We start from the raw sequence: 10797 nt of genomic DNA, 5'->3' as shown, positions 1-10797 counted from the left end.
GCGACTGATAGCAAACACTTTCCTGTATCCTCCTACTTTCTTTATACTCATATCAAAGCCAAACGTGGCTGTTGTGTATATGTATGCAACGACATTTTTTGCTCTCGTGTTCCTGAACTTGAATCTTCTGAATTCTCTATTCTCTGGTTTCGGCTATTCTGTCATTGTCTGAGTAAATACATCTGTGCTGTTTACTTATCCCCTAAGTCTGACTATGAAAAATACTTCTACAATCTTACCTCTAACATGGAACATAACCTATCAATTTCGTCTTTCTCCGAAATCCCAATTGTAAGAGATTTCAATGTTCACCAAACCTTTGACTCTCCTCTCCTTTCACTGATGCACCAGGTGAACAAGCCTACATCTTTTCTATCATGAATGACCTAGAGCAGCTTTACAACACCCTACCCGTATCCCTAACCGTCTTGCAGAGAGTTCCAACATACCTGACCTCTCTCTTACAACTAATCCTTCTGCTTACACTGTTAGTCTTTCCTCTCCGTTGGGCTCCGCCGATCACAACCTTATCCTCTTACCCTGTCTGATTACCCCAAAAAACCTGTGGACCCTCCCATGAAGCATTGGTTGTGGCACTTTGCAGCTGCTATTTGGAAGGCCCTAAAGCAGTACTTCTTTGATTTTTCCTGGGACGATTATTGCTTCCACGGCCGAGAGATATCTGAGTGTGCCTTGCACATTACGAAGGATATTCTCTCGGATTGGAAGCGTACATTCCTTTCTCATGTACTCTGGCAAATGCAAAAAAAAAAAATTGGTTTAATCACGCTTGTTCTAATACTGTCCACAACAAGGAGAAGGCCTACAAAAGGTTCCAGAGCCAACCCACACGAGAATCTCATCTCTTTTATGCTTCTGCCGGGAATCATGCTAAGTCTGTTCTTCGCTCTGCAAAAAATAATTTCATTTATACTAAATGCTCTGAACTCTCCAACTCAAATTCTTCAAGCTCTTTCTGGCACCTTGCCGCAAGCCATTCCAACAACTTTACTCTCTCATCCTTCCCTCCTCTTTTCCACTCTGATGGCTCTGTAACTATTTTTTCTACTGGTAAAGCAAAACACTTCACCCAGACTTTCTCCTCTAATTCCACATTAGATGATTCCGGTGCTGTTCCTCCATCACTTCCCCCCCTCTGACTTCCTCATAGCTGACATTGAAATTTCTTCAATTGATGTATTTTCTGCCATCATTAGCCTCAATATTAACAAAGCATACAGGCCTGATGGGGTCCCCCCTGTCGTCCTCAAGAACTGTTTTTCTGTGATTACACCCTGCGTAGGTAAACTCTTCCGTCATTATCTGTCAATTTGTACCTTTCCTTGCTGCTGGGAGTTTCCTCTCGTTCAGCCTATCCCAGGGAAGAGTGACCATTCCCAACCCTCTAACTATCGCCCAGTTGCTTTAACGTCCTGTATTTCAAAAGTTTTTGTCTATTCTTAACAAAAATAATTAAAGTACCTTTCGTATCACAACCTTCTTTCTGGTCATCAGTATTGGTTTCATCAGGGACGCTCTACTGGCGATCTTCTCACCTTCCTTTCAGACTCCTTGTCATCCTCCTTTCGGGACTTTGACGAATGCTCTTTTTTTGCACTTGACATCTCAAAGGCTTTCGATTGAGTCTGGCATAAATCTTTAATTTCCAAACTGCCCTCTTAAAGTTTCTATCTTTCTATTTGTGTCTTTATTTATAGCTTCCTTTCTGGTCGTTCTATAGCTGCTGTTGTAGACGGCTACCGTTCTTTCCTTTCCTAGTGCTATCAATAGTTGTGTTGCTCAGGGCATTGTCCTATCACCAACTCTCATCCTTTTATTCATCAGTGATCTTCTAAGCTGTACATCTAACCCTATCCACACATATGATGATGAATCCACCCTTCACCTTTCCATTCGCTTCCTGCAGCGTCCATCTCAGCAGTTACTTCAACGAAGGATAAGGCTATGGCACACCTATTCTCTGACTTGACTCATGTCTCTGATTGGGGTAAAAGCAATCTTGTTGTTTTTAATGCATCAAAAACTCAGTTTTTACATCTTTCAATTCGACAGATCTATTACAGGAGTATTCTCTAATTTTTACCATTAGCCAAATCAATCTTGCATCATCTTTAAATATACCTGAGGTTTCATTCTCGCAAGATTTATCTTGGAGCGATCATACTACCTCTCCTGTAAAATCTGTATCCAAGAAATTATTTATGCTAAGGCGACTCCGTGTCTTCTTTACCCCTGCACAGTTGTTCCACGGGTTTTGTTCTCCCCTGTGTAGAGTACAACTCTCATGTGAGGGGAGGCTTCCCACATAAAGCACTTCTCAACAAGGTGGAGTAAAACGCTTTTCGTCTCATTAACTCTCCTCCTCATACCGGCTCCCTTCAACCTCTGTCTCTTCGCCGCACTGTTTCATCTTTCTCTATTCAGTCGCCACGTTAATGGTCATTGCTCCTCTGAACTGTCAACCGGCATTCCTCCACCACTACTGTGGGTTCGTAGCACCTGTCTAGCAACAAACTCTCATCCCATTTCTGTCCAGGTCTCTAATTCAAGAGTTAACCGTTGCTCCCAGTCCTTCATGTATGCAACAGGTCAGCTCAGGAACTGTCTCCGTCTGTCTGTATTTCCTACTGTCTATGATCTCCAGTCCTTCGAACGCAATGTGTCTAGGTATCTGGAAATAAACGAATCTTGGGTTTGGCTCTCTGTTATCTTGATTTTGTTTTGTTTCTTCTTGGAGGGAATAATCTCGCGGGTTTCTGGCTTTTGGTTCCTTCTCTCTTGCTTGAAAAAAAAAAAGAAAAAATAAATAAATAAAGTGTCATGTATGAGAAGGGATGAGGTAAGATCTAGATGCAAAGGCAGAATAAGTACAGTTTTTGGATAAGTACTATACACAGTGGGTTGGTGGAGGGTTAGTGCCCCTCCCTGTAAAACAAATAACTCAGAGTCAAATGGCCACCCCGTACGGAATTATGGCGTCTGGCAATAGATAGATAGATACACTATACACAGCATTTAAGCCTTCGAAATCCTGACTAAAAATGACAACAACTATCAGAAGCAAAGTATCAGTAAATAATCAATGTTTATTTAGAGATCTACCCTTGAATGTACACCTTATAATTGATGACATTACTAACTCTGCCCTTTTGATCGTCTTCAGATGATGGAATTTAAGAAAGAATGACCGGGGAAAATAATGATGGCGAGGCTCATGGTGGAAGGAAAAGGCAAGATTAAATGAAGATTGCTAGTTACTTTCAGGATGGCTAACAATGTTAACGTCTAATGGTCCTGATAACGGCCGCAGAAATTGCTGTTGAGGCAAGACATGTTGACTGAACCAGAAAAACGAGAAAAATGTTGATATGTGTAACCGAAGTGCAAATATTGCCAAACCATAAAACCATGAACAGCTTATCCAGAAAACTAAAGACCGGGTCGGTAGAACTTAAGTTTTGGTTTTAAAATTCTACAAAAAATGCGCCAGAAAAGGTGACGCACAGAAACATAACAGGATATCTACGTTCTTATTTTCATATTAAAGTGGTGATGGAGATGAGCGCATTCATTATGGTGGCACTGATATAATAATAATAAAAATAATGATAATAATAATAATAATAATAATAATAATAATAATAATAAGAAGAAGAAGAAGAAGAAGAAGAATCCATCCATCCGTCCCATGAGAAGCGTAGGAGCCCTGGGCTAGGCAAGTTGGTCCTGACATTTAAGATGTGAGTGACCAGCCGTACTCATCCCTGAGTAGCATTACATGAGCAATAAAGCCCCACCACCCCTTTGATATAAACCTACTATGGCTCAGTCCGACTGGAGCACCGTAATTACCAGCTTAACCACCAGGTGCAATAATTTGGTTATATGGTTACCACTCAGCGTGGTAAATGGTTTCCTGGTGTACAGGAAACCATTTGGCTTGTCACTCATTGTAGGGTCACACATAGGCAGAAGGAAGAGGAAAGAATGAAGGAAAGAAAGACAGAAGAAAGAGTGTAAAGTCACCCTTAGGCAGAAGGAAGAGGAAAGAATGAAGGAAAGAAAGACTCAAGGGAAAGGAAGGAAGCAAGGAAAGGGCAGACACCTAAAGCAACACTACATTGAGTTAATAATGGCAATAACGATGAAGTTGATGATGATGATGATGATGATGATGATGATGATGATGATGATGATGATAATAATAATAATAAATAATAATAATAATAATTATTATTATTATTTTATTATTATTATTATTATTATATAATAAATAATAATAATAATAATAATAATAATAATAAATAATAATAATAATGATAATAATAATAATAATAATAATAATAATAATTATTATTATAATAAAAATAATAATAATAATAATAATAATAACTAGAACACCGTAAAATTGCTCAAGGACAGTTTTCTATCTCTCTATTGCCAGACGCCTTAATTCCGTAACGGGTGGCCACAAACAAATCGCGTCCATGTCGCCCTGTCCTCCGCCACTTTATTGCCCTGCTACCAGCTCACATCCCCTCTCATATACCTCCCCACTCCATCCCTCCATCTCATCCTTGGTCTTCCCCTCCCTCTCCCACACTCCACCTCACTCACATACAGAACACTCTCCTCGTCAGACTCTCTCTCTTCGTCCTCTCCACATGTGCAAACCACCTCACTGTGTTTCTCCTAACGCTTTCTATCACATCCACATCGACACCACAATGCTCCTTCACTTCCTCATTTGTCAGTCTGTCTCTCCATGTGACTCCACAGGCTCCTCTCAAATAACTCATTTCCACTGCTCTCACTCTTGACTTCTGTCTCTCCAACAAGGTCCAAGTTTCACTTCCATAAGTTAGAGTTGGTATCACAATACTGTCATGTAGTAGCTTTTTCACTTCCATGCTCACTTCCTTGTTTCTTATCACTGCTTTCAAGGAACCAGCAACCTTTCTTTCCTGTTGCACCTTTTCAAGCACTTCACCCTCTAAACTTCCATCCTTACTCATCACACTACCCAAATACTTAACCGCATTCACATTTTCCATTTCCTCCTCATCCAGCCTCACAGTACATTCACTGACTTCACTTCTCCCGAAGACCATAACTTTACTCTTCCCTACATTCACCTTTAATTTCCGTTTCTTACACACTCTCCCAAACTCATCCACCAAGCCTTCCAGCTCCCCTTCGTCATCACTTAACAACACAGTATCATCTGCAAACAACAGTACAAGTAGTTTCCACACACTACCCTCTCTCACTAGGGCCGCTCCAGCATCCAGCGCCCTACCTTGTATCTCTTTTATAACTCCATCCATATACAGATTGAACAACCATGGAGACATAACACTTCCTTGTTTCAATCAACCTTCAAATAGAAAAATTCACTCAGTTCACCATCCACACACACTGCAGCCTTACCACCCTCATACACATTCTTCACGGCCTTCAGCAACTTCCCATCTACTCCATATATCTTAATACCTTCCACAATCCTTGTCTATCAAACCTGTCATATGCTTTCTCTAAATCCATGAAGGCCACATACAATTTCTTTCCCTTCTCTAGAAAATTTTCCACTATTGATTTAAGAATGAATATCTGATCTACACAACCTCATCCCTTCCTAAAACCTCCCTGTTCTTCTCCAACTAATTCCTCTGTTATTTCCCTAACCCTGTCAATAAGTATCCTACCATTTACTTTTGCTATTATACTAAGAAGACAAATGCCCCTATGATTACCACACACTTCGTTTTCCTCTTTTCCTTTGTACAGGGGAATAATTATACCTGAGTTCCATTCCTCCGGGATTCTACCTTCCTCCCAGGCCAATCTGCATATCTTCCACATCCATTCTACTACTATCTATCCCCTATGCTTCAGCATTTCACCATACACTCCATCAATTCCTGGGGCTTTCCCCACTGTAGCTTTCTTCATTGCTTCCACAACTTCCATCTTACTGATTTCTTCCTCTCCTCTCACATCCCTCCTTCTCCCAGCCATTCCCCGGCCACTTATACTTGCATTACTTCCATCCTCTATGTTCAAAATTCCTTAAAGTGTTCTTTCCATCTGCTCACTTTTTCTCCCTTCGCCACTAGTTATCTGCCATTTTTATCTTTCACTCCGCAACTAACTTCTTTGGCACCCTGTTTAACTCTCTTTACCTCTTTCCAGAACATTTGCTTACATTCCTCCACTTTACACTCAAGTTCTTTCTAAATTCCTCATCTACTCTCTTCTTATTCTCACTTGCTAATCTTTTCACCTCTCTCTTCCTCTCTACATAAAACTCTCTCTCTTCCGTCTGTCAACTTCTTCCACACCCGTTTCTTATCCACTCACTGTATGCTTCCTTCTTTTGTGTCACATTTTCTCCCACCTCTTCATTTCACCATGCTGTCCCTTGCACCCCCTTTCGTCTTCTCTTCACACCACACATCACCTCACACGCTGCACGTTTCTTTTGTGAATATCTTGTACACACCTTGCACGTCCCCCATGTGCTCCAATCTATATTTACCCAATCGCTCCTCCACTTCACTCTTATATTCTAACTTCTTTCCATCCTCTTGTAACTTTCCCACCCTCCTTGTATGAACTACTTCCTTCTGTCCTTCCCTTTCTCATTTCTCCATTTCATTTGTACCTTGATTCTGACCACCACCAAGTTGTGGTCCGAAAGTCCACTCCCCAACCTCAATATACTTTTGCATCCATTACACACCTTCTCATCCTTTTATCCACAGACACATAGTCAGTCACTGCCTTCCGTTCATTCAGTTCACCACCCACCCTTCTCATCACTCGCCACGTACACCTGTGGATCACATTGTGCCTGAAGAGGGTATTAGCTATCACCAACCCTCTCCCGGCACAAACGTCCACTAAAGCACTGCCATTCTCATCCATCTCTGCAGACACACCACACTCACCAACATTTTTGATAAAGAAAAACATCCTATAGACATTGCTTACAAGAAGCCGAGCTGTGAAGGGACCTTGAGGTCAAAGTCACTGGCCTTTTACATGTCACTTTAGGTCATCACAGTCCATAAGTCCACCAAGTTTGGTTTCTCTAGCTTTAATCTTTTGGGGGGAAATTAGTTGAGATACTGAATATCCAGAACAGTCCCAATTTTTTACCCCAGGAGATCTCAGAGAATAATCAGACTATTGTAACCATACTCCCTTCAGGCCTACGTCAGTTTTCAGGCTATATTGTAGCAATATTTCAGCTTCCTAGCTTAAGAGGTTGTTGAGACAGAGTGGCTTAGTCACTTTTCTGTGTTCCAGATAATATCCGCAGATCTGTTTGACGAACTGTGACCATATTAGGCAAAAAGATGTGGACAGCTGCCAAACTAAGCTGACCATGTTCGAATGCTCTAGGTCAACTAGCCTTTGAAATGTCTCATTATTTAAATAAGTAATAGTAGTAGTAGCAGTAGCAGTTGTAGTAGTAGTAATAGTAGTAGTAGTAGTAGTAGTAGTAACAATCATCATCATCATCATCACTATCATCATCATCATCACCATCCAGACCTCTTTTCCCACCTTAGGGCAGGGTGAGGAGTAGCAACGTCCAGTCAGCCCAAGTTTGCCCAGTTCGATGGGCCACGCCTCCATTCACCCATCATTCAAGCCCACGGAATCCTGGCCCCATCAGATATCCATTCTCTGTACTCCACATACATTCCTCAGCAGTCCCATCTCAACTCCTCTTATTCTTGACTTTTCATATTCATCCCACACCATATTCCCACATCAGAATATAGTTGGCACTAACACTTCGACATGTAAGCCTCGTGCAGCTACAACATTCAAGCCTCCGTTTTTCATCAAAGACTTCATAGCACCAGCTACTTTTCTTCCTTTTGTCATTCTACCTTCCAATTCTTTTGCACATTTTCCTCTCTTTTCTCTCACTGTACCCAGGTATTTAAACTCTCTCACCAATGCCAGTCTCTCTCCATTCACTGTAAGATCACACTGGGGGTCACCTTCTCTCTCAGTAACCATCACTAACTCTTTTCCACATTACCCTCAAAGCAAATTGCTCACAGACAACAAAACTCTGCACTAATCTACCAAGCTCTTGTCTGGTATTTGTATGTAGCACTGAATCATCAGCATGCAACAAATTTGAGGTATTCCATCCATCACCATTCATTGTAACATAATCCCTCTTTCAGTTACTCGTGTTTTTACTTCTTTCATCACCCCACCCATACATATATTGAACAATCATGGGGACACTGCACAACCTTGTCGCGCGGCCACACCGATGGTGAACCATCCACTTAGATGCCCATTACCCATACACGTGCTTCACTACCATCATAAAAGCTCTTGACGGCACCTAGCAGCTTACCATCTACGCCGTACTTGCGCAAAACTTTCCACATTCCTTCTGTGTCTACTTTGTCGTATGCTTTTTCAAGATCCATATATGCCATAAACACCTTATAGTCCTTCTCACACTCCTTCTCCACTATCTGTCTTAATGCAAATATTTAATCTACACATCCTCTGCCACTTCCAAAGCCACCCTGTTTATCACTCATTAAGACTTCTAATTTCTCTCTTACTTCCTCCATACAGTAATAATTCTTCCATATTCCTTCCCTACCATACTCAATAGACTTAGCCTACGCCATGATGATTCTTGCACAAACTTCGCTCACCTTAATTTTTTTACAGGGGTACAATCACTGCCTCTTTCCACTCTAGTGGCACAGTTTCACTCATCTATGCCTTCTTATATATCTCCAGCAAGCACTTCATATACTCTGTCTTTTTCTCATCCTCTTGTAACCTTTCCACTCTCCTTGCAAATACTCCTTCTTCCCGTCCTTCCCTCCTTCTATTTCTGCATCTTATTTGGATCCTGATCCTGGCCACCACCAAGTAGTGGTCAGAAAGTCCACTCCCTCAACCTCTATAAGCTCTTGCATCCATTACACATCTTCGCATCCTTTCATCCACACACACGTAATGAATCATTGCCTTCCTTTCATTCAGTTCACCACCCACCCTTCTCATCACTCGCCATTTATACCTGTGGATCATTTTATGCCTGAAGAGGGTATTGGGTATCACCAACCCCCTCCCAGCACAAATGTCCACTAACGCACTGCCATTCTCATCTAGCTCAACAGGCACACCCCACTCACCAACTATTCCATCCACCTTCACATTCCCTACTTAACAATTCATATCATCGATCAAAAACACTCATTCCTTCCAAACTTTTCCATATATATATATATTATATTATATATATATATATATATATATATATATATATATATATATATATATATATATTATATTATATACTCTCGTTCTTTTTAGTCAATAAATATGGAGGAGGCAGGTGTTGTCCCTTCATTTTCGGTCTAAGCTTACCGACTGGATGGTGAGAATAGATATATTTCCTGCGTTACTAAGTGCCTTAAACCTTTTTAGTGGGCATTTGTTTTATGGTTATTCTTTACCAAACGGGCGCGACGATTCCGATCTCACGATGTCAAGGTAGGTAATTTTGGTACCAATGCAACACCGTGTTAACCGTTGAACTGTGACTGCAAAAAGTGACTGGAAAAAAAAAATGTACCTATTCTTTGCTATTTAAGGAAGTGGCCAGATCGCCCGAGGTAGTGTTGATAGAGGATCTCTCCGACTTGCCTTGTTGTATACGATAGATAGATAGATAGATATCAGCCACGGACTTATTGTTTGGAAAGCGCAGTCTTAATAGTACAATAAAGAAGAATATTACATATACAGTCCTACTAGACGCGTCAGTGTATCCCGTGTCAGAGCTGTGGGAAATTTATCCTAATTCAGCCTAATCTATCTTGCGTTTGGCAGCCAGCTTTCAAATTTATAAACGCAGCCAACGGCCATACCACGTTGAGTACACCGCTTCCCGTCTGTTCAGCGAAGTTAAGCAACGTTGGGTCTGGTTAGTACTTGGATGGGTGACCGCCTGGGAACATCAGATGCTGTTGGCATCCCTACGTGTCAAGTGGGGTTGGTGGAGGATTAGTGCCCCTCCCTGTAAAACAATTAACTCTAAGCCTTTGGCCACCCCGTGTGGGATACATGGCGTCTGGCAATGAATGAATGAATGTTAGGAATGTTAAATACTGCCAGCTATTGGTGGACGTCGGTGGAATATTTATGCATTCTAAATCGTCATTTATGGCTTCCAGAGGTAAGTTTGTATAAATGCCCAGTGGCTGTGGTAATCCAGAAGATATAACAAGTAACCTGCGAAAGACTCATTTCAATTGAAAATATGGACAAGGCCGTGCCCCTTTGGTAAAGAATTATAGTAATAATAATAATAATAATAATAATAATAATAATAACAACAATTAGTAGTAGTAGTAGTAGTAGTAGTGGTAGTAACAGTACTAGTATAAAATAAGAATATTAATGAATGTAATTTCTGATCACACAGCAGCATTTTAAGTATAAGTAGGGACCTATCGGAAGAGTTTCGGATCATCACCTTTCTTCCGTTGACTTGAAGAAATTTTCAGTATTATCAAAATATGTAAAAACAAGCAAGTTGGTCGATCACAGATTTATGTTGCCCAGTCTGGTTCAATTCGGGTTCATGACTGCAAAATTATGTCCCGGACACTTCAGTAAGTTCACTTATGTTTTTTTTTTTTCTTTCACGTCAGGTTCATTAGGGAGTTCAGAAGTAATTGTAGTTACATATCAAATCCATCATGTCCAACTACT

General features: G+C 40.9%; 1 non-coding gene across 1 annotated transcript; it reads left to right on the top strand.

The window, feature by feature from the left end:
* The first annotated feature begins 9936 nt into the window (after nucleotides 1-9936).
* On the top strand, nucleotides 9937-10055 carry LOC145401134 (5S ribosomal RNA). Its single transcript, XR_013897546.1, has one exon. It is a non-coding gene; the product is annotated as a 5S ribosomal RNA (ribosomal RNA).
* The last annotated feature ends 742 nt before the right edge of the window (nucleotides 10056-10797 follow it).

The sequence above is a fragment of the Coenobita brevimanus genome, chromosome 54 (genome assembly GCF_032717465.1).
Source record: "Coenobita brevimanus isolate Jiangsu-jjx chromosome 54, ASM3271746v2, whole genome shotgun sequence".
NCBI classification, from domain to species: Eukaryota; Metazoa; Arthropoda; class Malacostraca; order Decapoda; family Coenobitidae; genus Coenobita; species Coenobita brevimanus.
Note: the sequence above shows the minus strand (reverse complement) of the source record. Positions and strands in the feature narration are given on the sequence as shown.